A 27,334-nucleotide genomic window follows, 5' to 3' on the forward strand; every position below is an offset into this window, starting at 1 on the left:
ATAAGGAGAGGGATTGTCAGTTACTATGTGATGCAACAGGAAACAAATACTTCAGCCTTAGAGAGCAAGAGCCCGCTGTGTGCAGGCAAATGGCCGGTGCTTATTTAATATTAGCAGTGATACTTCCTGAGTGATTTCCTGCATTTTGCAGAGGAGAAAGGGAAAGTCAGAGAGGTTGCCTGAGGTCAGACAGCTGTATATTAGGTGGCTCAGCCTCCACAACCCAAGCAAGAAGGAAATACCTCTCTGAGGGTCCTTCCAACGTGAAGTTCTATACACAGCTGAGCTTCTATGTGATGTTCCTTGTGGACAAGTTCAGCAATCTCTATTGTGGTATTTTCTCTCCAAAGATACAAACTTTTCTGCATGAAAGAACCCGTAGGACTAAAAATTTTTCTCTCCTTTTCTATTCATGTACCCACATTTTCTTTTGTCTCCTATGCTCACTCCCCAGCCCCTCTCGTTGCAAGGACATCTGCACTGAGAGTGGCAGTTCATGCATGTACCCAAGCACCAACTTGTCACTTTCCCAACATCCCTGTTGCCCAGGTTCCAATGCTAAAATTGTGAACTTGACTCCCCTTTTATGACTGCAGCTTCCTCTCTTTTCCCAGCCCATCTCTTCTCTTTCACCTGGACCTGGGAGCTGCTTATTGGGATCTTGGGTCTTGGGTGCTTAATTGTCAAGATCACATGGAAACTCACCCTACTTACCCCTGGGACCAGTTGCTCCCCTGCTTAGTTGTCTGACACCCGCCTGTGTGGATGTCCTATTTCGTGCTGCACAGAAGCGATGTAGGAGAAGCTTTTATCACAGAACAGACCCGGTGCTCCTGAGTTATGTTTTCACTCAAGAACTTGATCCAGGCTCTACAAGTGGCTGGTCCTGCTGGTCACCATGCCTTTCCCATGCTGACATCCACATGCACGCTGCTCCTCTCCCTTCAAGCACCTGCACACATACCTCCCTCCACACCGGGAGAAACTCAAGAGAGATGGCAGCTCTGCAGAATCCCACTCGCTTAGCCCTTCTCAACATGGCTTCTCTTCTGCTTTCTCCAAGACTTCCCTCTGTCATTTCTAGGAAGTGCCATGCACTCTCTTTTCTGAATCATTAAAAGAAAATCCCATATATCGTATTATTTTACCTATAAACCTAGCCTATGGTTTTTGGTGTTTTTTTTTTTTTTGTTGTTGTTGTTGTTGCAATTTTTAAATTCCTATACCTATACAAAAAATGTCCAGGGCCTCCCCAGTGGCACAGTGGGTTGAGCACAGTGCTGTGAAGCTGTCCGCAGCCTCTGCAATGCGGGTTCAATCCTGGCCGGCTGGTGAGAATCCCACAGGGTGCAGTAGACCTCTTCTGTCTCGCCCGCTGCTCCCTTCACCAGTGTATTTCGTCATTCTGCCTGTTCTGTTCCTCGCTCTGTCTCTGGTGAATCCTCTCTCACCCTCCCGTGCCTCTGACTATACCCCAGTTCTTGTATAAATAAATCTTGAAAAAAAAAAAAGTCCAGATTAGAAGTGTACCGCCTGACAAATTTTCACAAAGTGAACTCAATACAGGACACCAATTCAGAACCCCAAATCCATCCTCATGTTCTCTTCTGTTCACTACCCTTGGTCCCCAAAATAACCACTATCCTATCTATCACTTCCACAGATTAGTTTTGCCTTTTGTTGAACTTGATGCAAATGAAATCCTAGAGTGAATATTTGCAGGGTTTTCAGAACATGTAAATTCACTGCCAATGTTGACAGATTGGGAGATTTCACATACAAATGCAGATTTTCTCCTTTTACAAAGCATCTAACAGTACTAGGTCTGCATTTCTCTTAGTGACAACTGTCTGGAGCTGGAGAGCAGCTGCTCCTGTAGACAGGGGACCTAGGCCCCACTGCTCCTTATTGTCTCACTCTTGGCCAGCTTGACTCGTTTGTCACCTGTCTGGTTCCAGGTCAAGGTTTAAAGCCAGACAGAGCAGTCAGCTACAGACTAGTTCCTCTCTTTTTAGATATGCACTATTCCAGAGTTGAATTTCCTCACTCTAGTTTATCATGGACATTCTGGTTAGGTTTCACCATTCGCTCTTTTTCGAATTGCCTTAGTTTTAATTTTACACCTCTGTGGAGATCCTGGGAGAGGCTGCATGGAGGTCTGCTAGCTGGTTGCCATTTAAAATCAGAATCAGTGGGGCCTCCCTGGTGGTGCAAGGGGTTAAGACATAACCTAAGAAGCTATCCGCAGCCACTGCAGCACGAGTTCTATCCCCGGCCAGGGAGCTACCCACATGGCGCAGCAGACCTCCCCTATCTTGCCTGCTGCTCCCCTCAGCAGTGTATTTAAGTCATTCTGCCTGTTCTCTTCCCTGCTCTGTCTCTGATGAGTCTTCTCACCCCCATACCTCTGGCCTGTACCCCAGTTCTTGTATGCATAAATAATCTTAAAAAAATAAAATAAAATGAGAATCACCATCATATAATCATCTTTGGTGACGCGCTTCTCCTATCAAAGATATTTTTTGGTTCTTTAACTGGTTATTCTTCCATATGCCTCCTTCCACCCCATTGGCAACCCTTAGAGTGAGCCCTTTTTTATGGATACTTTATCACCTTCAGCAAGTCATTGCATCTCTTTCCTGTCGGTATCCCCACTAGTGCAATGAAGTGGACCTAGTCTAGTGCTCAACAGACTCTGGTGTGGGCCACGTTTTCCCCCAATCTACATGCACCTCACCATGTGTGACTAGCTGCCTCACCATGTGTGACTAGCTGCCTCACCATGTGTGACTAGTGCAGTGCCTCTTGCCAGGAGATCTGCAACCTCCTCACTGCTCTACCCCTGTGCAGTGAGTACCTTGGTCAGGGCCTTGGATACTGCACAAGGTCAAATGATTTATAATAGCTCTAAGTGATTACGCTCACGCTTTGTATTTATCTCCTGGAGGACAGTTTGCAGGTAGACCACACTTCATTCAGTGAACAGAGGATCTTGAAAGGCTTAATGGGTGATGTGTCTGATGATGCCCCACATTTAGCCAAGATCAAACAAAACAAAAATCGGTTCAACTTCAGTGAACCTAGCATTTCCTTTCGAGCACAGTCTCCTCTTTCACTCAATACCTACAACTATCACGAGGAGTGGTATTCATTCCCGGCCAGCAGGTGCACATGGAGCAGGCAAGGTCTCCAGGATCTCAGGCAGTTCAGTTTGTCCCTGGACCTGGTACTCTCTGTCCACCTTGCCCCCAGGAACAGAGCACTCCTTGTGGCCCGAGTCTACCCTTCTCCCACGTGCGACGGCGCCTCCTAACTGATGGGCCTGCACCCCCTTTGCTCCTGGATGAAGAGTGAGAACAAGAAGGGGAGTCACAGTAAATCAGGAACCCTGGACAGAAAGTTTCTGAACTGAGGTGGGGAAGGAGACCGGCTGCTGGGATTCAAGTCTGGTCTTGCCACAGGCAGGCTCCCTTGCTAGGCCTTCCCTCGCTGCTGCTCTTCCGTAAGCAGCCTAATTGCTGGTTCAGCTTTCCTCCAAGAAGCTTGTGTCTGTTTTCAGAGGTATGTGCTCTGTCTCCAGGGTGTTTACAGAGCAAGGTGTGTGATGGTGTTGGTTCGGGGAGGCTTTTTTCCACCCTGCCTGGCACAGCAGGGCCTGGTGGTGTGTGTGTTTAATCACAGTGCAGGGATGATTGTTCACCCCTGGACCGAAGGCCGAGGTCTCCGTAAAGTAACATGAACGCCACATACAAACATTGGCAGGCTGGAGCTGGAAACAAAGCCAGTCACTTTCTTGGTAAGCATGCATTTTCCCTTTTGGTGTCTGGGGCCAAGGGGGAACACTTAAAGTCTCTTTAGTCACACAGCACCGGAAATGAAGGCACGTTTCAGATTAGGTGTCACTGGGAAAGGAGTCGAGTGGAACTTTCACAGAGAGAGGTGGGGGATTAATTTACCTGTTTGCACTAAACTTAAGTTACAAGAATATCTAGATTTCGCCTCCAAGCTCTCTAAATGTGCCATAATGGCCTTGCTATCTCCTGATACACTTCCTACAGACGCCTTGTATTGGGTGAAACGCTCACACCTGTTTAGATGTCCGCTCCCCTCTGCCCTGTGCTCTGGCTTATGGGAGGGGTTTGGGAAGGGCGCATCCGGGGGCCTGGAGTGAACCGTTTCACACCAGAGTGGGGTCCTCTCTTGCATGTACCTGACTAGCCTCTCATTCTTATCGCACTTCCCCACCTATAAAGTTACGTATCTTTTACGGGCTATTTAATACCTTCCTTCTCTTTCTACAGAGCCTTGTGAAAATCGAGCCATAACGACACTGCCCTATTGCCAAGTCATGACCGGAGCGTCTAGATGGCATGACTGATGGAATAAGGTGGTGTCTACCCATGACTCATGATAGGATTTCACCCACCAGATAGTTGGGGAATGCTTTGAATGGGTGAAGCAGTCGGAAAGTATTTGGGAAAATAGAAAGTTAAGCTCTTGTCAGGGGCCTTAAAGAGCTCGTGACGTTGGTCAAGGGGCCGTGATGACAGATAATACAAAACAAAGTGAGAAATGCTGTGGGAGCAGAGAAAGAGGCCCAAAGGACAGGCCACCGCTGAGTTGGATTTGATGTATGGATAGGAGTTTGCCATTTTATTTGTTCCAGAAAACAGATAAAAGGGTGCAGGATAGAGCAGCACTGTGGGAAAGGCCCAGAAAGAGTTGTGGTCCACCCTGGGGCATTGAGTGGAGCAGAGGGAGCGGCAGAGGTTAGGGGCAGGGCTGGGAGGCTGACTCAGAAATGGATTGCTGCCTTGAGAGGGGGGACTTCATCTCACGGCCAAAGGGGTTTTCAGGCCACGAGAGCTGCCCCTAGGAAAAAAAGTCACAGACTTTGAGTGAATTATGCATTTGATTATTTTAACATATTTTTGAGGAAAAAGAAGGGATTCAGCAGAGAAAGCAAGAACATGTATAGGTGGTTTTCTAAGAAGAACAGCACTTCGAGCTGCTGGCTGATTGTGTGTGGGTCTCTGAGTTCCCAGAACAAGCATTTGCTGCCGCCTGTGTTCAGGAAAAGGGTCTCTCATTACAAAATTCACACATCCCTCTCCCCGTTGCCTCTCTGGGAAACTTGTAGGACTGTCCCAAAGGACCTTCCCTTTGTGGTGTGAAGTTTTTGGGAAGAGATCCATCCTTCCCCAACTCCTGACTCAGATCCAAGCACCAGCCTCTTTGGCCTGCAGCTGTGCCCTAAGGTGGAGAAGCAGATGGTCGGTAAACCTGCAGCCGGCCCTGCCCGCCCCCTCCTGTCCTAACCAGTTCTGCTACTGGAGACCCGTCACTCACAGGAGCATGTTCTGAGCAAGAAGAGAAAGCCGGGGTGGCCACCGCGCTCCAGTGCAGCAGGGCAGGGCTGTGGCGAACCTTCGCCTGCTGGCTGGCTCAGAATCCAGAACAAGTAGAGTGACATCAGGCCTGGTTCCTGGTTGGCAGCTTTCCCTAGGTGATCTAGTCCTCTTCCCATCACTCACAGTGGAGGAACTCCATTGCTGGGAACCTTCTGTGTTAACGTACAAACAACATTGCAGTTGTTGATCAGATCTGGTTTAGACGTGCATCTCCCTGTCCCAGAGTCTATTTCTGTTTTGAAGAGAGACTGGAATCTGAGAGGTGGGCTCAGGAGAGCAGAGCCAGGGGCTCTTGGTTAAGGGGCTGCCAGCCTGAGTGGGGTGGCCCCTGTGTGCAGCCCCTGTGTCCTCCCCACCTGTCTCTTCTGATTGACTGATTAGTCATTCACAGTTATTTTTAGGACTGGGATTTTTTCCCCCAAGCCCCAGCTGGAAGCAAAGGATAAGACAGGCTCATGACTTATTTTCTGTAGAAAGAGCATTTGTCAGGAGAACATAAGCTGGTTTCCTCAAGACTTAGCTTTCATTCATTTTGGGGACTTTGATCAGATTTACCTCATCTCACCCAGATCATAGTGTCTTTTGGGGATGTCAGTTTGAGGGGATGGGAAGTTCAGGAAAGGAGCTTGTCATCTAGGGGTATACTGTCTTCTGTAGTTGCTCAGCCCACATCCTCCCTGCCATAGCCGTGTGGCTAATGGATAGTAGTTTCTGGAAGCTCAAGGTGTGTGGGTGGATCTAGCACTTACAGACAGCAGCTGTCTGGCTATATGTAAAGACACTGCCCACGTAATTGTATCTTTTAAGTTCAGCGCTTATATTTAACATGTGACTGTCTTAAAGGACTTGTCAGCTATTGGTTGCTTGTGAGTTACATTCTAATTTGGACTTGGTGCCGTGTTATCCCAGTTGTAGGATCCTCTGGCTTCCCTGCTCAGTGGAATGTATTGAGGGGGTGGTGGGGAGGAAGCCAGCATTAGGCGATTATGTTCACTGGATACCAGCAAAGGGGACAGAGAACTGGGGAGGAAGTGGTTGATTTCACGTAACTTGTTTCTGTACTCCAAAGTCCGCGATGTCAGTTTAACTCCTTATAAATGCCTATCTATTTTATCAACTTACTGAGTATCTATTCTGTGTAGGGCTCTGACGATGCACAGATTTACTCATTTCAGGAATATAATTGAGGCCCTGTTTTACTAGCACTGATCTTGCCCTCATCTAGCTTCTATTCCAGTAGGGAGGTGGGCAGGAAACAAATAAACTAATAACAATGGGTCACTTGGTGATAAGACCCATGAAGAGAAATAGAACAGTGAGAGGATGGAGAATCATAGGCGAGAGGATGATGGGAAAGGGTTATTTTAGGTGGGGGATCTTTTCAGAGGTGATAGTGAGTAGAGGCTTAAATGAAGAGAAAGGATATCTGGGGCTCTGGGAGTGGTAATATGTCTCCCTAGAAGGCATTATGGCCAGAGTGAAGAGATCAGAGGAAGAGCAAGAGGGGAGAGGAAGCTTTTTGTATTCTTAGTGTGTTCCTAGTGTAGACTAGGCCAGTGGGAGGCTCTGTGGAGGGAGGGACAGGGCATGACCTAGTGGAGACTGACTGTAGAGAGTGACAGTAAAGGCAGGAGGTGAGATGGCTAAATACAGGGTCATGACAAAAGCAGAAACAGAAGGATGTGCAAGCACAGAAATCCTGCAGAGGATAGAGTGATTCAATCTGTCTAGGGAGGGAAGAATCTTCCCTGGGAAGACCTCAGAGAAGAGGTGACACTCTCAAGATTCTGACGAATGAATTGTTCATGTGCAGACCAAGTGGAGAAGGAAGTCTTGGCAGAAGGAATACCTGTGGACAGGCAGGAGGGTGGTGTAGGGTAAGTAAATGATATCAGGCTTTTCTGCCCTCCCGCCACTAGGATAGATGATGGATCCTTGTGGTCCTGAATGCATGCCTGATGGCGGGCGCCTGGAGTAGGGTGTGGGCATGAGTAGATGGGATTCACCTGGGCTGAGAGACTGGGCTTATACAGGTGGTGTCATGGGGACTCTAGCAGAACCACGAGAGAAGCAGAGAGAATATGAGAGAAGGCCGGAGAGCCCAGAAAGAGTGAAGACTTGCTGGGGGCTGGAAGACCTGCCAGCCTCCTGGCCCCCCAGCACCCCTGCCTGCCGTGTGCCTGGTAAATCCCAATAAAAGCCTGCAAAAGCCACTGAGGGCTCCAGGACTCTCTCCTCCTTTACCCCGTCTGCTCATGTCATGGAGAACCTGCTCTGTGTCCTCCTGCCCCTACAGGGGGGTCTACATGAAGAAGTGTGATGGATATAGAGGAGAAATGGAGACCAGGGAGGGCACAGAGGGAAGGAGTTGATGTCTTTTGTGAGCTTTACGTCATGACTTCAAAGGGTAACTAGTATGGTTTTCCTTGTATTTTCTTTTTTCTCCTCTCAAGTATTTCAGCTTGGAAGTGGGATTTATGGGATGCTGCTGCACAGCTTTAAACAGGAATTGCTCTTGCTGGTGAACAGAAAAGAAGCCACCCAGGAAAAACAAGGAAGCAGGGGCCTCCCTGGTGGCACAAGGGTTAAGATGCCACCTGTGAAGCTGTTAGCAGCCACTGCAGCACAAGTTTGATCTCCGGCCAGGGGGCTACCCACATGGCACAGCAGACCTCTGCTGACTTGCCTGCTGTTCCCCTCAGCCGTGTATTTCAGTCAATCTGCCTGTTCTGCTCCCCACTCTGTCTCTGGTGAATCCTCTCACCCCCCCCCACACCTCTGGCCTGCACCCCAGTTCTTGTATGCATAAATAAATAAATATTTAAAAAAAAAAACAGGGAAGCACTAAAGACCTTCTCAGGAGGTGTTCCGGGACCCATGTCCTCTAAGCTGGTTGCTTTTTGCTTGCCTGGATGGAGCCTTTCATTAGGGGGAAGTCTAAAGCCATGTAATTAGAAATTCCACTTCTCAGCTCTTCGGACCTACAGCAGGAACATCCCCATGGACCCTTGATTCAACATTCTTAGAAGCTGAGCAAGGGCCAGCCTGCCTGTGCCAGATGCCCAACCTGGTAATTAGGCGGTGGCTTTGCAGGCACACACCTGTTCCGAGGTGCAATTAGTGCCTGCTGCCCCTCTAACTGGGGCTTACCCCTCTGCACACACCATTTGTGGGGGTGTTGGGGTGTAGGTATGTGCTTATTCCTCCCGTCCCCCCTTCTTGTTTTTTTTCCTTGAATGCCAAATTTCTGACCTTCAAGCCTCATGAAGCCATCTCTTTAGTTATCTTACCAGGAGTAACCCTGGTTTCCTGTGCTTTTATCTGAAGGGCAAAGAAGCCTTGCTCCTTTTGCTACTTCCCACCCCCCTTATTGTTTAGAAGAGAAGTTGCAAAGAAGGGACCAGACTGGATGGAGGGAGAGAGGATGGTGTTTGTGAGGGAGGCGCAGGACAGCTCATGAGGTGCTCTCTGCTCTGCATTCCCGGTTTATAGTCAGGCTAATTCAATTTCCAGCTGAGAGGCTACTCCCCATATGATGGTAATCTCAGATAGTTAATGAGCTAGAAGAGGAGGCAGCCTATGGGATGGATTCTGGAGCTCGGCTGAGTGCCTTTGCAGTGCTAATTTATTAGCCTGTTTGTTTCTTGGGTCGAGAGGCTGGTTCACCCTGCCACGGCTCCCTGTTTCTCCCTTCTTCTGAAGCAGGAGTGAGCCGTGACTTCTGGCCCCTGGACATTTAGAGCTAGCTCATTTTCCCTTCGACTCACCTGGCTTATTTATTTAAAGGGGAGAAGGAAAGTAGAGGGAAGAGCTGCAGGTCAGTTCCTCTGCCCACGTAAAGTACATTGTGAAATCTGATTTTCTCCTGCGCTTCGGCTGAGTGCACAGCCTTCTGAGCCAGCTGCATTGGGCAATCCTGCTCTGTAATCTTGCTCTTAGGACTTGTTTTCCTCCCCTAGAATATTGACACCATCCAAATAATAAATAAATAAAATAAGGCTAAAGCATGCGATACAGCATAGGAAGAGTGACAGCAGAATTAAGGCCGTGGTTGGGGAAGCTAATCTGATTATTTTCAGTTTTGTGATCATTTGTTTCGGGAGGGTTCAGTGAAAAATGGACTCTTAAAGGCCTAAGGGCAGAAGTGCAGGGTGCCAGTAAGATTTCACTCCCACTTTTTAAATTAATCTCTCTGTCTCTTTCTTTACACAACCCCACCCCGCCCCATACATACTCAGGTAAGTATGTTTCTTTCATTATAATTTATACCCCTTATCATTCCAAAAAAATAGACAACCAAACCTTTGCTTTTTTTGTTGTCAGAAGGGATGATGGAAAGCTCTGTAGGAAGGTAACAGTAAGTGGGTTCCATGGGTCTGGAGGGAAGTTACTGCATTTATGCATGTTAATGATGGAGGTTCTTAGCAATGAAAAGAGGATGAGCATGAAATTCAGAGTGGAACAGTCTGGAGTCCAGGTCCTTGCTTGCCAGTTGCCCAGTATCTGATTTGGAACAACTCCACCTAATCTCCATCGGTCTCACGACTCCATCTCTAAAATGGAGCAGACAGCCCTTGAGGAGGTTGTTACAGTGAGCCAGCGGGAACGTGGACGCCCAATACTTTCTCATGGATAAAGTGTTAGGGGGCTTAGAATTGACCTCATTATGGCCAAGCAAGACAGAGCCAGCTTCTGGTAGAAAGGAGGCACAATGAGTCTTCCCCATAGGAGGACTTATTTTCCTTTTGCACGAATTTTGAGTATTCTGACGTGCACCGTCTTTGTGGCTTTTATAAGACCATATAGAGACCGGTTATTATGTTGGTTCATCTTGTCCGTGCTTACTAAAGTGTAGAGGCAGTTCAAGCGGAGTATTTGGGGTGAGCACAGCTCCTGGGGCCTAAATGGGGTGTTGACCTTGTACATGGACAGGGAAGGCCATGTTGACTCTGCTCTGTGCCTTGACCTAAGACACCATCTCAGCCAGGCTTCGGGCCAGAGGGTACCTGACTCACAGTTGGTGGATTGCAACTGGACTGCTTTAATGGCTCTTAGCCTGGGCACGCGAATGGACCTTTGGGGGGGAGGGTGTGGGGGGTCTGTATGTCCCAGAAACTGAGTACTGAAGTATATGCATATGTTGTGTGCTGCTGCACAGACAGCTCATCCCTTTTCTCAAATTCTCTGCAACTCCTTAAAGTGGAAGAGCCCTGCTCCCGGGCGCTGCTCGGTGGGATTTGCAGGGCTGTTTTGCTGCCAGCTAGGGTAACAAGCCCCATTCCCATGCTGAATAAGAGGAGAACCATTTCTCTATAGAGGAAGAGCGGCCCAGGAAAGGGTTTTCTTCCTTCAACAGACACCATATTTGTCTCATAAAGAAATCTCAGCATTTGGGGCCTCCCTGGTGGTTCAAGGGGTTACGTATCAGTGCTGTGAAGCTATCGGCAGCCACTGCAGCATAAGCTTGATTCCCGGCCAGGGAGCTACCCACATGCGCAGCAGACCTCTCCTCTCTCACCCACTGCTCCCCTCAGCAGTGTATTTCAGTAGATCTGCCTGTTCTGCTCCCACTCTCGTTAATCCTCTCACCACCCCCCCCCCCACCTCTGGCCTACACCCAGCTCCCAGCTCTTGTATGCATAAATAAATAAAATAAATCTTTAAATCCTCTCACCCCCACACCTCTGGCTTACACCCCAGCTCTCAGCTCTTGTATACATAAATAAATAAAAAAAATCTTTAAAAAAAAAAAAAGCTCAGCATTCAGTGTCATGGGTGCCTTAGGATGGTTAGGACACCAGTTTTAGGGCATCTTCTTACAGTCAATTGATTCTTTCCCTCCATCTTTCCTCCCGGCTTCCAAGTGACAAGTTAATCTATGTGCATTTAGCAAGCCAGGAAAACAGTGTCCTTGGAGAGGTTTGAGCTTGATTAATTTCTCAAACGTGCTAATGGGGCAGGAGAGAGAGTGTCTCTTGTTCTCTCCTGTAGGCGGTGTAGGCGGTGTTTGCTCATGGGCTTAGTGCTGTGTGTTCCCATCCTTGGGATTTGGAAGTGGATTCATTTGGGAAAGTAGCTGTTTGAAAGTGATTATCTGGTTTTGTCAGCAAATGGAGAACATTTAGGGAGAGGTGCCCCACCGCTGGCCACTGGAGACGCCCAGCCCAGCCCAGCCCTGCTGACCTGTCAGCCCAGAACTGGCCTTTCTGCACCCAGGGTAACTTATGGCTTAGAATCTGAGGTCATACTCACTTCTCAATTTCTATCTTTTATTTTTTTGGTGCATGGACATAAGACTCTAAATTCTCATTTGTTTATAAAGTTTCCTGGATGAGCACCGAAATTCTGTTGCTAAGGGCCATTGGGAAGTTACAACTCAAGGGGCAGATTCAAACACATTAGTCACTCCCTCCATCAGGCTTGCTTAAAAACAGAAGGTGACACTTCAGTAGATGTAGGTGACCCTAATTCCTTCTTCATCGCTAACCTGTTACCAGTTTTTCTTTTTTCCTTCTTTGACAGTGTTTCTTATTTTGCTGCCTTTTCTTTTTCATTCTCACCATCTTCTTCCCATTCAAATCTACAGAATTTCATTTATTTTATATCCAACTTTTTGAAAACATAACTTACGATTTTTTTGAATGATGCATCAAAGGTCACAAACACATCAAATATATGAGGAAGTAAAAGAGACTCTTAGTGGGACCATGATGTGGGGCCAGGAACTCACCTAAGAAATGACTCCCCCACAGCGAAGCACTTGGTCCGTGACTTGCAACTGTCCTTCATCAAATCACAAAACTCACACACATCACCGAAGCAAGCTGTTTGCTCGCATGTGGCTGGTCTTGGTGCTAAGATGGGAGCTTTGCATAATGAAGATGCTGTGGGGTAACAGACATGGACAGGGCAGTCCCCTTATGAGGAACACACAGTTAATTTAGCATTTTTGGGTAAAGGGGAAATTTCTAAAACAAAAGGAAAATCAGACTTTCATCCAGATAAAATCCTAAGGATTATTATTCCTAATGATCACATTAGGGATTTTGTTTCACTCATTATTAACAGGAGAACCTGGCAGATGTCACCATTGATTCAAAGGAGAAGTCAGAAGAACACAGGCTTACCAAAAATATGAAGAGAGACTCCCGTGTTCACTGCAGCACTATTTACAGCACCAAGAGATGGGAAGCACCTGACAGTCCGCTGACAGATGATTGGTAGGGAGGATGTGGCAATAGTACAGTGGAGTAGTACTTGGCTGGAAAAAAAAAAAAAAAAAAGATGCCATTTGCAACCACATGGACAGACCTGGAGGGGATTATGCTAAGTGAAGTAAGCCAGATGGAGAACAAATACCACTTGATTTCACTCATATGTGGCACATAATGAAACAAAGCAACGAACTAAATAAAACAAAAACAAACGTTTAGACTAGAAGACCAAATCAGTGGTTACCCAAAGGGAAAGAGGAGAGGGCCCTGGTAGAAGGGTAAATTGTATGATGAGAGAACTGGACTTTTATTTTTTAATTAAAGTTTTTTTTAATTTATATATTTTTTTATTTTTTAAACAATATTTGCTTCCACCCACCCCCTCAGGTGTAGTCCCCATAGAGTTTCCTTCCCCAAGGCACCCGTGCACCATCACCTCAGTCCCCTGTGCTCCTCCCTCCCTCCCTCTCTCTGATCCTTCTCTCTCCTCCTCCCCTGCAGGATGTCTCTGATTTGTAATTGTCTGTTTTTGCTTTGTTGTGTTTTGTACTGTTGTTATTTTTTTTTTACACTGATGTCTTATTTGGTTCCCCTGTATTCCTGCTATAAGTGAAGCCATGCAATATTTTTCTTTTTCCTTCTGGCTTATTTCACTGAGCATAATTCCTTCTAGCTCGCTCCACGTTGCTGCGAATGGCATAAGTTTATCTTTTTTGATTGCTGAATAATATTCCATTGTGTATATATGCCACATCTTCTTGATCCAGTCATCTGTTTTTGGGTTTGGGTTGCTTCCAGGTTTTACCTATTGTAAATAGTGTTGCAATAAACATAGGGGTACAGGTGAGCTTTTGAATCATTGTTTTTGTGTCCTTTGGGTAGATCCCTAATAGTGGAATTGCCAGATCGTATGGTAGCTCCATTTTTGGTACACTGAGGAACCTCAAGAACTGGACTTTTAGTGGTGAATATAACTCAGTATATACATGTACAGACACTGGCTTATAATGATGCCTACCTGAAACTTACCTAATGTTATCATATAATGCTACTTCAATAAAAAGTTTAAAAGTAAATTAAAAACAAAACACACATTTACTTGGAATAAAGGAATGTTGAGAGAATTTACAAGTAGGCGGGAAGCTGACTTTTTCCATGTGCTGGCACATGGAGAGGGAGGTCCAGAAAATGTCCACCCGAAAGGATTTATTCTGTGCTTATGATCAAGAATTATAGTGTCTACACTGTACAGAGTTGCAAAATGCTGCAAAGACAATAAAAGCTAGAGTTGTAAAGCCAGAGGGTGTGCCCTGCACAATGCTTGCTGTTCCCATGGAGACAGCCTCTCATCTTTTTTGCTTATTCCACATTTCACTCCATTTTCTTCTGTCAGTATTCAATGGACTGGAGTTCATACCTAGCTAAAATCCCCTGTCTGACTCTCCCCACTCCTAATACATTTTCATGCCACTCATCTACAGTTGATGTGACTTCTTTCTCACTGTTTCACAGATCAAATCCCAGTTCTGTCTGGCACGAATTCATTAACCCATTTACCTTTCGTTCATCTAACAGACTTGTATTTTTGCTACAGTGCAGAAAAGACACGGTTTAGTCTTCACACCCATTGCTGACTGTAACACCAGATAAAGGTTATGCTGTGTGTGTGTGTGTGTGTCTGTGCCTTTGCAGGAAGGAATAGGAGGGAGGGTGGATGAGAAAGAACTGCTTACCCCCGTCAGGGAAGGAAGAGCGTCATAGAAATTCATCAGAAGAAGGAAGACTGGGAAGAATATTCCAGAAAGTGGAAAGTTTCCCAGAGGGGCAAGAAACTTCATGGCCATGACTTGTAGGTGGTTGCCCTTAGCTGGGGTGAAGCTGAGTTGGGTGGGGCAGTGAGAACAGGAGGTAGATAACTTAGAATTCTGGAAAAAGGAGGTACGCCTGGCAGGGAGCTTAATACTCAGCATTATTAGAAGAGGTGAAGTTTTCTAGATTTGCCTTTTGGAAAGATGTGTGGGAAGCAGAGGGACACGCAGGGTAAATAGGGGGCAATCCAAGCCTGTTTTCCAATTTATCCTTCTAACCTCATTTCTCACCATTCCTCAAAAAAAAAAAATAAAAATAAAATAAATTCTTCAGTTCAGAATGTCTTATGTTCCTGAAGTTAGGAATCTTCTGTCTGACTTCTTCATGTCCACCCTAGAGTTTCGCACAAGGGAGTTTCAGATGTTCCTAAGGATACAACTGCTAGGTGCTGTTCGCTTGCATTTCTCATTGTGAGTCAAGTATAGATGATCAATTGGTAAACTTCCCTCCGAATACAGTCAGCCCCTGGAGGACAAGAATCATCCCATAAAATTTCATCCCTGCCCTATCATTTATTCCGTAATCACCCATGATAAATATTACACTTGCATTGCTGTTCTGCTTTCTTCTGGCTACCTAGGATGGAGACATTGGAGTATCTCAACCCACCGACATTGGATGAGTGTGTGGGAATGCAAACAAATTTTAATAATAGTTAAAATAAAATAATAAGTGAAATAACAATATAATCTGCTAATGAGAGCCATTTTCCCCTCATTGTTATTAACTGTAACCACTTATTAGTTACGATTGGAATGAAGCTTTTATTACCGGCCACCAGAGGTGGGGCAGCTGGGGTTCACCAGTGAGGTGTGTCAGGGCTTACTTCGGTCCCGCAGGTGAAATAAGGAAGAGTGATCTGCCAGCACACTTGTTCTTTGCTTTAGCTTAACGTTCAAGTTTAAGACCTTTTTATGTGGACAGGCTCTTAATGTAATTGTGTCACTTAATGTAATGGATATGATGGTACATAAATGTTGCTCTGAAATTAACTTCTTTGGGCAGCAGAATACTGAGATCACCATTTTCAAACCCGTCTTACGTGGTAATTTATTATTTCAGGTTACCCCCAATTCTCTTTACGTATTTGCCCTGTGACCTTTAGTCATTAGCTTTAAGCACTGCTAACTCATCCCTTTTCGCTCATTCATTTATGTGTTCATTCAGCAAATATTTTCTAGTGCTTCCTGTGCCTGGTGTTTTGCTGTTTAACCTATATTTCTTTGAAGACAAAAATCTTTAATATTCACAATCCAAACCAATACAAAACAAAACACGGACGGCAGTAAGATTCAACCAGACATTTTGTTCTTAGAAATAGGCAGGCTTAAAAATAGTTACAGGGTTAGCTTTTCACTCAGGCTAATGCAGGGTAAAAGGCTAATCTCACTTGTAATTATTAGTAGCTCTCTCCCTAGTCATTTGGTTATTTGATCCCCTTAGTGCTTCCAGTTTTGTTCTCTTGTGGGAGTTGTGGGGTGGGAGGGGGGACAGCTTTGTCTCAAGCATGGAAGAATTGTTGGAAATTTTGTTGTAAGACTCACTTGTCTGGCAGCATCATCTACCAAAAGTTCTCATAGAAAGTAAAAAGTAATGATGGGACCTGCTTAGATAATACGGGGTATTTGAACACAGCTTCAGCCACCAACATTGTGCATGACTCCTGTCATTGGACATGAAATTCCAAGGCAAGTGGGACCCTGAGTACTGATCTGTTGCAGATCTGTTGAGTTTTTAGAAGAAATGGTTGACCATCACAATCAATGAATGAGAATCTGGGGAGATTGGATTTACTTTCTCCTGCTGATAATTGACTCTGGGAAGCTTCCATATTTTCCAAGCTGAGTACTCCAAATGGGTGGGGAAGGAGGATTTGATGGGTGTCCAATTAGACTCACCTTTGGGATTCCCATGTCACTTCTTTTCTTGAGATACATTTGGTCAGCTTTAAGCACGAGGTCAAGCACTGCGTAGAAGAAAGTAGTGATGATGTTAAGGAGAACAAGATAAGAAATAGCAGTTGTTCCTTTGTTAGCAGTTTATCCAAGTGTTTACACTCCTTTGGATGTTATCTCTGAGTAAAAAGTACTTCTTTTCTTCTGAAAGTGTTCTTGAGATATTTCAAACCTATGATAGGGGAGGTGTATGTGCACTAAGTTTTATTTTAGCTTAATTCAAGCTTATGTGTCAGATTTTTTATTAACCTAATTTACTTTATACTGTTCATTTGCTAGCCATAAAATTGGGTTCTGTTTGTTGATAGAAAGGAAGCAGAGAGCAGAAGAGAGCCATGATCTTGGACTTAAATCAAGAGTTGACTGGGATTTCTCATCCCACACTTACATCAAATCTTCACTATGTAGAGCTGGTTTTAGCAGTTGGGTTGTTTCTTTTCATCAACCTGAAATGGACCCCTCATCAGCTCCCAAACTGGCTGATTTGTTCCATGTAAACCTCATTCTTTGCCATGTTAAAGAATCAAAGAGTCTTCCAGAGCAGGTTGTGTCTGTGTTAAGAGCTGCCTCATTTCCTGTTCATCCTTGCTTGGAGCATCATGTTTGTTTAGTGATGGCAACCCAAGAAATGGAGTTCAGTTTTCCTTTGCCTCCAGCATCCTAACGGGGTACTAACAACAAAGGTTCAAAAATGGGATCTTTCATAGCACCAGTGAAGAATTACAGGAAATCAGGATTCTTTCAAATACTTGTTTTTACATAAACCTTTGAATTTAAGGTTCAATTTGGTGTTTCATTTTCCTCAGCAGTATTTCCTTAGAAATATCCCAAGTATCAAGAACCAATATGCCAAAGAGGTGATAAGGAAGGACTGTGAATACCTTACCCTTGGGTAGGGTTTGCTGCTTTCAGAGCATACTCCCCTACAAAGTGCATTTGAGTGCTGGAAAAAAAAAAGTTAACTAGGCAGGACAAATATTTCCATTTTACAGATGAGGAAAGACAGCTCAGCAATGTTAGGCAACCTACCTGAGGCCACATAGCCTGATCTCAAATCCCACTTTCCCTTCTCTTTCACCAGGCTGCCTGGTGAAAAATGAGGTACCTCGTTTTAGGGTACACTTGACAATGACATCTATCTAAATACACTCTTTGAGTTGATCTATACCGATGTCCCTAAGGTACATTTTCTACATGTTCCATCTTTACATATTTACGAAGGTTTTATTTTACCCCTGCCAACTTGTGCCAACCTACTCCTGACTGGAGGAGAGAATGGAATAGGAGTGGGGTGAGAGAGATGGAGATTGTAAAGATCATTTTATAGGATTGTAGAGTCAAAGAATACCCTTTAAAGCCAATTCATTAATTTTCATACATAGAGAAACTGAACCCAAAGCTTTGAGTGCTTTGTCCAAGGTCTTAATGAGGCTTGTCTGGAACCGTAACACACAGTGTGATGTGCCTAGTGTCCACTCTTCTTTTACTATCAGGGACTTCCCTTCCCCCTGCCCTGTACGTTTTCTCCCAACTTCCCTGGTTGGGGGATGGGGGGAGTGTGGGGTGGGGAGTGATTTCATCCTCTCTGGGTTGACTGGCCATTACTGAGTGGTTCAGAAGTTCTGGGTGAAGACATGTTTACGAATGTTTGCCCCTAGTTACCAAGAGCACAGGGAAGATAGCTTTTCTTGGGATGAAGAAAGGATCTGGGAGAGGATTTACAGAAGCCTGTGAAAAATACAAGTGAATACAACTTCCTGCTCTAGGGTTGGCTTTTTGTTATCAAGGAAGACATCCACATAGAACTGGGGCTCTCGCCCAGGGATAAGGAGAGATTGTTCCAGGCAGGGGGAAGCCCACACTGACCAGAGACAAAATGCCGGCCAACTCTAGGAAGAGAAGAATCTGTCCAGGCAGGCCAGGACTGCGTCAGCTTGTCCTCACCATCTGGACTCTGGTGCCCTGCTCTGCTTACTGGGTCCTCTACTCTGCCCTGCCTCTGCCCAACAGCAGGGCTGATTTTACTTTCTGAAAAGTCTGCTTCCCAGAAAACTTTTTTCTGTCTTTCTAATGATCAGAAAAAAAGAAAAAAAAGTTGTGTTTTGTTTTGTTTTCTTTCAGGAAACGGGACACAGATTACTCTGATTTCACATGATTTGTCCCGGCACACAGTGAGGTCCAATAAACACGAGCAATGCCCCAGAGAGCTCATGCACAAAAGGCTATTAGCTTTTAATTGAAACCCTCCCTCCACTCCCCAACCCCCCAGCCCCTTCCAGGAACAGGAACTCAGGCCTTTGTGAAGCAGGGTCTATAACAGAGGATTCTGCCAAAATGAAAGGAATCTTGAGTTGACCCAGAGGAGCAAGATGCTCTTTTGCGCCCCACCCCCTTATGGCATTCAAAGGCTTTTCATTTTCTGAGCAGTATTGAAATTCTAGGACAATGAAGGCCAAATCCTAGTGGTGGGGGTTGGGGGTGGCTAGTGGAGAAAGGAGAGAGGTCTGGAAGAGGAGGAGGCCTCGGGGAGTCGTCCTTTGTTATTTCTCTTCTTTCCTACCCATTACCTTTAAAAATAAAAGGAAAGAAAAAAGACCCAGTAAACTTCATAATGAATAATGACATCACTTCCGGTAGCCCCACTGATCCAACTTCAAATCCAGAAATTGAGAACAACAGACTATTTACAATTTCATTTTAAATTATTTTAAGTCCTCCCAAAGGAGTTCTTTGATATGCAAACATCTTCCCCAAATGGAGATAATTATTTATGGAGATGTAGCCCTTTGAAAGGCAGCTCGAACTGGTGGGCTTGGAGACTTCCTATGAAAGGAAGAAGGTTCCAGATAAAGAGTGGCTGAGCTGATAGTATCTTCCTCCCACCCCTCCTCCCTGCCTCCCCTGGGAAGAACTCTGCTTTAAAGAAAAAAACTTCAGAGAGTTACAACTTACAGTCGAGTTATAACTCTCTGGAGCAGGCTGGTGCCTTCTCAGTTATTGGCCACTGTCAAGCTTTCCAGAAAAAATTCATTTCTCAACACTGGATGTCTCATCTTTCTGTTGGAGTTGAGAGAATAGTTTTTAGCTATTGTCTTTTCCACTCCTGAAGTCCACTGTCATTTATAAGGTCATGAATTAGAAAGATACCAGGGAGTTTTCTGGGTGCCGATTGGGGTAGATATTTGGAATTGGGAGCTAGGCCTTTAGAGCAGATGAGCATAGCTTGAGCCATACCTGCTCTAGAAATGCCTGTGGCTTGTACTGTAATGACTATGGGCCCTACTGTTTATCTTCCCACTGGTTGTTCTTTGGAAAATGCTGTAATGCTTTGGCCTAGAGTATCAAGTGCCTATGGAAACTTGGGGAAATACCCACCCTCCCTCAATCGAGTGTGCATCTCTCTCTCTCTCTCTCTCTCACACACACACACACACACACACACACAGAAACTCCTCATCTGCTGGAGGACTTGTCTGGCAGCCTTGAAGTTTGGTTCCCACCCCTGCCCAGGTGTCCTTTCAGGTTGCCCAACTGAGGGCCTCCTTGATCTCTCTGTGAGGAGGAGCTTGAGGCAGTCAGCTATTGCTGAGCCTAAAGATATGCCCTTGACTTCCACTCCACAGGTTCCTCCACTTCCTTACCTAGGGGAGCATTGGGGTGGACATTAGGTCCCCTGAGTCAAGGAGGAGAGGCCGAGTGAGGGACCTGGGCAGCCCCAGCTCAGCAAGAGGATGCCTGGCAGCAGGATTCCAGTAACCCAAGGCGTTCTTTCATAAGCTGACTCCCCCCAGCCCAGCATATATTTCCAAGGCAGAAAGTTTGCTATTTAGTCCCTTATCTTGCATGTTTTAGGTTAAGAAATGTTATCTTTTGCAAATCTCAGTTGACCAAAGAAGGAAATGGGTTTTCTTTTTTCCTGAATGGTTTTGTGGGTGAAGGAATCAGTGTGGGTGAAACAAAGCTGCTGTATTCCTTAAATGTGGGGTTAGGGGGAGCCTTGAGTCCGAGGACCACGCGTGTTAGGAGGTGATGGAGTTGAGAATGGCATTCCATGGTGGTGGCCCCTGTTAGGGTGTCAGGGTGTGAGACTGTTATAGGACAGGGAGAGGGGCAGCCCAAACCCCGCAAACCTGCCTATTCTAAATGGGTTCTGCCATCCGCCGCATCAACACAAAACATATGAGACTTTAATGAAAAGGAACTTTAATAAAACTAGGAAACAATACAGGTAAGGCAAAGAATCTAGTTTCTAAATGAAGCACCCAAAGTTACCCATCCCCTCGTGGGTAAAAGTCCATCCATATGGGATCGGCCCAGAACAAGGCCCCAAAGCCTGCTACAAGTCTAAAGCATCTTCCAGTGGGGACACACAGCAAAGGGTCAGAAATAACCAGACAAGCCCGGAAGGAAAAGAGCAAAATCAACATCAAGATAAAAACTGCCATTGTCACCTCCCCATGGGTCTCACCCACATCTGTGTCACCCAGTCCACGACCAAAAGACAAGCACAGTTTCTTTACGTGTCTCTAGGCTCCATGCGCCTCCTCCAGGTCTCCTGGCTCCATCCTGCTTCCTTCCTCAGTCTCTTCTTCAGCTTCTCCCCTTCCTGCTCAGCTCCACCCTCCCTTGGGTGGGGCAGGGAACCTCCCCCTTTCCTGGGGACCACCCTGTTACAAGACCTCATCTTCCCCAAGGGGAAAATCATAACTCACAGGAAAGAAAGTAAGAGGAGATGAATCCTCAATACTGCTGTTGTTTTAAAGGGTTCATTGTTAATTGTTTTAGCTTCACAGCAAAATTGAGCAGAAACCAGAGACATTTCCCCTGTACCCCCTACACCAATGCAGGCACAGCTGCCCCCATTATCAACATCCCACCTGAGTGGTGCCTTCGTTATAACTGAGGACCCCACACTGACATGTGATAGTGACCCAGAGCTTAATTTACCCTAGGGGTCTTGGTGTCATCACTCAAATGTTCGTGGATTTGGACAAATGTATAATGACATGTATCTTCCATTGTGGTATCATACAGAGGACTTTCCCTGCCCTAAAAGTCATTGTGCTCTCCCCTAATCCCTGGAGTTCTAGTGTTTTTGAGTTTAGCTATTGATATTTATGGGCTTATTGGGTCTTTATAACATAACCCTCTATTTGTTTTTACCCCCTTTAAGAAAAAATCCTTATTTTCCCGATGGTGTTGGGATTTTGCAGATATTAAGAAAGACATTTGAGGTTGGTGGTGGTGGTCTGGGACAGAGAAGTAATCTCCCTAGAAATCTTGTTTCTGTTGGTAAAGGTTTCTCCTTATGGAACTTTTATTTTTTGAATTCTCAGAGACTGGACATGGACTTCATAGAAAAGCTAAAGATGATGTGATTCCAGTTCATTGGCCTGTGCCCTTGGGACTGTGGTCAGAGCAGCATATCCAAATGGGCTAAACTGCCATGTTTACAGATCTGGAAGCTGAGGGAGAAACCCACAAGTCAAGAATGTGGCCGGGGGCACCTACCCACTAGGAGCAGAAGTAGGAGATTCACAGTGACCTTCATGAAAATAACTTTATCCTCTTTTTTTCCTAAGCAGCATGAACTATATCTGTTGTGTCAAATTTTTCCTGTTTGTATTGACTGTTTTCTCATCTCAGTATTTTCTCTTTAAAACAAGGGCTTGGGCAGCCTCCGGGCATTTGTAAAAGTCTTGCTTTGAGGTCTTTATTGGAAATTGGCAGCATGGGAGAAAGATTTTGGAGTGATGATGTTGTGTTCTGTCTTGATAATGGAGGTGGGAGGTGGGTCTACCCTACCACACCCAGCCTGGTGCACAGCTTCCTCTCTCTGTAGTTCATTCACTTCTTCATCTGTTTTGCATGTCTGACATCTGTTTGGCTGCAGTGAGTTCAGTCATACCCATCTCCATTGTCTTCCTTTTTTATTGTCTTGTCATTTGCCAGTTCAAACAATAAGTTCAGTTCCTGGGCCATGGGGAGCATGTGTGTCACCCAAGGAAAGAAAGAAGTAGACAAATTAAATCAGGGCAACATCTGCTACTGGAAAAGGGCAGAATAAAGGACTTTTTAGAACTTCTTTGATACATTCTCATTTCCTGCTCCTTTAGGTGTGACAGTTTGTTTTGAATAGTCAGGTTCTAACAATAACTCCTAAAAGCCCTGGGGAGGCTGGGGATGTTCAGTTGTCAAGTCTGGGCTTCTCCAAATCCAGGTGAGAACCCATCCCCAGGGGAAGTTGACCACCAGGTCCATGGCTCACCTGCTCAGCTGCTTCCTCCAGTCTGGGAAAGGCCCAGGTAGAGGTGAGTCTTGGATCTGTGCCTGAGCTTCTCAGTCCTCAACCTGATTGTGGGCCTCCTCCTCACCCACCTGCCTCCAGAAGACCGAAGAGAAGGACCCCAGAGGTCCTTCCTGACATGATTTTAATCTTAGTTTCCTGGGATTGTTTTTAAATAGAGAATTTAGTTCTATTTTTCAGCTACAAACTTTGGCAAAAGCATTCATCAGATAATCTAGTGCTGGTGCTGCTCTTTACCTGTTTGTTTTCCTTTCTTCTGTTTATGCTGATAATATCTGACCTTTGATGATGAAAGAATTAGATGCGTCTGTAAGACTTTCTTTATCACAAGATTAGACATGGCCTTATCTTTCTTCTGGTGGCTTTCAGTTTGTCTTATTTTGTTTTACTAGTGGTAGTTTGATTTGTATTTGATTACTCTGTGTGAGAGGGGTGGGGAGAAGAGATGTTTAGGTGTAAAAAAAAAAGCCTTTTCTTCTCTTTGAATTAAGCCTGCCTCCTGTATTTTATTTTTATGATAGTTTTTACATGTTCTTTATAGTTTTGCATATCACTAGACATGACTCTCCCTCACCCTGGGAACTGTTCTTTTAGCTAAGATAGGATGACTCTTGGTTCTCGAGACTTCTCTAGACGTTTTCGACTCAAATAAGACATCTGGATTCCCAGTACTGTGCAAAAATGAACCAATATAAGAAAATATTTTTAAAAAAGAAAAAAAAATCTGCATTAGCTGAACTCATTTAGTTCTAGCCACACCACACTATTGTTTTCTTATTTTTATCCCCCACGGTAGCCCTCTATACCCACACCGTCTCTTTACATGGATATCAGTGGAATAAATGCCTGAAGCCCATGGCAGTTTCCAGGCCCACAGACACCACAGAAAGACAATTTCCTCATTAGAATCATCTAAAAAGACTTCTTTGTCGGAGCCCAACTCATAGAGCGCCTGGTTTTGTTGGTCAGGGCTGGGGCCGGGCCTAAGTTCAAAGAACCCTGGGTGACTTTAAAATGCAACGAGGGATGAACCAACCGCCTCAGAGAAAGAATCACTTTCCTGCAAATGTTCCTGAATGTGCTGAAAACTTTTGATTCCCCTGCAAACCCCTCCTGCTTTTGTGGCCCAGCCCTTGGAGCCCAGTGGTCTTCCTAGAAGGTCCTGTGCTTTTGCCAGCCCTCAGTGGGGCGACCACTGATCTCAGCCGTTAGGTGTCAACGGGGAAGAGGAATCTTTCCGTCATGAGTGTCACCCTTCATTGCTGGTTCTGCATTCCTAGGCTTGTTCCAGGGGTCATTTGTCATAGACATGAGCTTGTCTTCCTCAGACTTGCACTAGGGGTACTGCCCAGTCCCATCGGCTTCACAAACACCCATGGTAATGGGTGCCAGGTGCCAGCAAGTGCCCCTTCCCACCCTGCCTGAGGGGAGGACTGCCTGGAGAGGGAACTGGGGGGGGGGTGTCCCCATGTTGGTGATATTCCACCATAGGGTGCTCCTAAAAGATCTGTTGTTTCAAAATCTGAATTCTGTTTGAATGATTATGATTGCAGCCACCTGATTCTAGCACCAAACTACCTAGTATCAAGATCCTAATCTATGAACAAGAACAAAAATCCAAGTATCTGCTTAAAGAGAGAACAGGTGTGTGTGGCTCTGCGCTCGTCGTCACATTCAGAGAAAACAAAGGTCGAGAGGGAGATGGTCTGGTGAGGAATGGAAGGAGAAGCATGAGGGGGGTGATAAGTCCCAACTCTTGACCCACAGATTGGTGACACACCTCCAAGGGAATCACCCTCACTCCTGTGGCTCCATTTTCTCATTAGTAAATTGGAGATTGCAATACTTACCTCAAAGACTTGTTGTGAGGGATTAAATCAGATAATGCCTGTGAAAGTTTCTCTGCAAGCTCCAAAGCACTATATAATTATTAGTTCTGACTATTAGTTTGAGAAACTGGCTTTCATAATGAGCAGCCCAATTAACCTGCGACCTCCCTGCCAGCATTGGAGGCCGGCCTGGGGCTGGAGGGGCTGCTGGAGCTGCTGGGATGGGCATGCCAGGCCCAGCCCTCGGCCACATCCTCGGCCTTTCTCTTCCCTCTTCCGAGCCTCTGTTGCCCCTGAGTGTTAGGACTGGGAGAGCTTGACCAGGGAGGGGAGAGGAATGAGGAAGGAGGCCCAGGAAGTGAATGCAAAGCGCTTTGCTCCAGGACCAGGTGGCGGGGGGGTGGTAGAGAAGCGCAATTGAAAGGGAAAGAGAGGATTTGCTTGTAACTGCCTGGAAGGGTCTATGCCAGGTGCTCTTCATACGCTTTTCAGATTGTGCTGTGTTCTCCACTCGGTGGGCCCACAGGGGTGTGCTGGAGAGCTGCCCGGCTCCATTGGAGCCCACTGCTGGCCACAGAAGTGGCATGGATACCAGCCAGGCGGACCCAGTAGGCATTTACCGAAATGATGGTGCACCCAGTTGTGGAACTCGTCCATCAGCCACTCACCGTCTGCAACTGAGCACACCAAGGGGATGCGACCGCTGGGCAAGGACTGAAGTGTCTTTGCCATGTCCCCTGCCTGTTATTTTAAACAGGTCAATCCAGCTTTAGCTTAAGCTGGGGATGGCAACAAGGGTCTTGCTCAAGGGAAAACCGTTCTTCCTTTAAGTCGTTGTGAAGAAGGTGCTCTCCACAGGGAGTGGTCCTTCTGGCTCCTGTGATAGAGTTTATATCAAAGAAAGTGCTGAAGCTACTTGAGTGTTTTCTGACATATGTGTTCATACTCTAGACTGTCTTGGGCAGAGGGTTCCCCTGGAACTGGTACCCCAGAATGCCTTGGGTGACCAGCAGGGCATCAAGCCCAGGAAATTTGCCCACAGCTCAGGAAATCTTAATTATGGTTAAGGCAGCTTTGCCTTTGGTATAGTGAGGCTCTCCCATTTCCTTTTTAGTATTCCTACTGTGTGCTTTATTCACGATTGCCTATTTAGCCACACTGTTCAGTCACCAGCAGGCCCTTCTTTAGAGACAGTGAGGAAGCATGGCAGCAGAGATGCAGAGGCAACTGAGAGTAGAATCTAGTGTTCTGGCACCTGTGCCTCTGGCAGGAGCCAAGCCTTCCCCATTTTCTCCTTTGTGGGCAGAGGCAAGTGAGTGAGTGACCAGTCTCCTGCATGTATACCTTGCTTCCTGCATCCCTGCCAAGCTCCTGTCAAGGAAGGTAATTGATAAGATTTGCTTGGCACCTGTGAGCTACAAGGCTTAATATAAGGTTAACTTTTATAGTCTTCTCAAAAACCATAGGTGGTGGACATCATCATTTTTCTCAGGATTTATATGAGAAAACAGAGGCCTGGACACGCTAAGTGACCTTTCCAGGGTCACACACCTCCATCAATGGGGAAGCCGTGTGTCAACCACTGGCCTGACTTCAAGTCTGTGATAGGTCAGATGGAGCCTCTGCAGTGACCCTGAAGAGCTCTAGGGGTTGAATTTCCCTCGATTGTGATTGATGCTTTGATTCTGAATAGCAAATTCTTGTAGCTGGTCCAGTTGCTAATGGCTTAACATGGGGAAAAAAAAATGGATTTTCTCTGACTCAACCTGCTTTTCAGTGAAATGCAAAATAAGTTGAGTTGGGATTCTCTTTAATCCTAGATCACATTAGCCTGATGACGCTGCTACATTCATCTAAGCGGTTAATGGGCAAAGTGGGTCAATCCAGCTTTAACTTAAGCTGGGGATGGCAACAAGGGTCTTGCTCCAGGGAAAACCTTTCTTCCTTTAAGTTGCTGTGAAGAAGGTGCTCTCCACAGGGAGTGGTCCTTCTGGCTCCTGTGATAGAGTTTATATTATCATTTCTATTAAACATACTTATTGCAGGAATTGGTAGATTAGGGATGACTTGAAGCCAGAAGTTTAGAATGTTCTGCGAAGAGGTAAATGTTTGGTCAAAATAATGTGGATATTGTCTTTCTGAAATTCCTGGACTCACATGGGATTCAATTAGAAATTTCCATCCCATAGCTAATGGAAGATTTTACATCGATGGCCAAAACTTGGTGTAAATATTTTAACACGTTGGAGAATACACATATGTGTGCACACACATTCAACTTTTGTCCTAATATATGCCACACACTATATACCTACCACTATAATACTGTAGTAGTTATTATAGCTCAAGCAACTTCTGTGTATTAGGTATGTTCTAAGCATATTGTGATTATTAATTTATTATAATCTTCATTAAACTCCCATGAGGTAATTATTATCATCTCCATTTTTGTAGATGAAGAAAAGACACTTAGAAAAGTTAAATTGTTCTTGGTAACACAAGTGTTGTTCTGGATAACGTAAGTGGTAGAGTCAGGATTTGAACACAGGCAGCTGACTGACCTTGTGTGCTGGCATTAGATGGGGGTGCAGTCTAAAAGCTGGATCTCCTGGGCATTAGGAAGAGGTGACTTTTCACGGAGTTTCCTAGATCAATGAACACCTTTCTCTTTCGACCTTGCTTGAAGTTGCTTTCAGATTACATAAGATCTGACCTGCAAACTTCAGATGGGATGTTAATGTGCCTTTTT

At 45.5% G+C, this 27,334-nt stretch overlaps 1 protein-coding gene across 1 annotated transcript in view; it reads left to right on the plus strand.

Moving 5' to 3' along the window:
- The window catches only part of HS3ST3B1 (heparan sulfate-glucosamine 3-sulfotransferase 3B1), a 43,610-nt gene that overhangs the window by 10,483 nt on the left and 5,793 nt on the right, over positions 1-27,334 (plus strand). The gene's annotated exons all lie outside the window — the stretch shown is intronic.

The sequence above is a fragment of the Talpa occidentalis genome, unplaced genomic scaffold (assembly GCF_014898055.3).
Source record: "Talpa occidentalis isolate TD23 unplaced genomic scaffold, MPIMG_talOcc4v2.1 talOcc4.7, whole genome shotgun sequence".
NCBI lineage: Eukaryota > Metazoa > Chordata > Mammalia > Eulipotyphla > Talpidae > Talpa > Talpa occidentalis.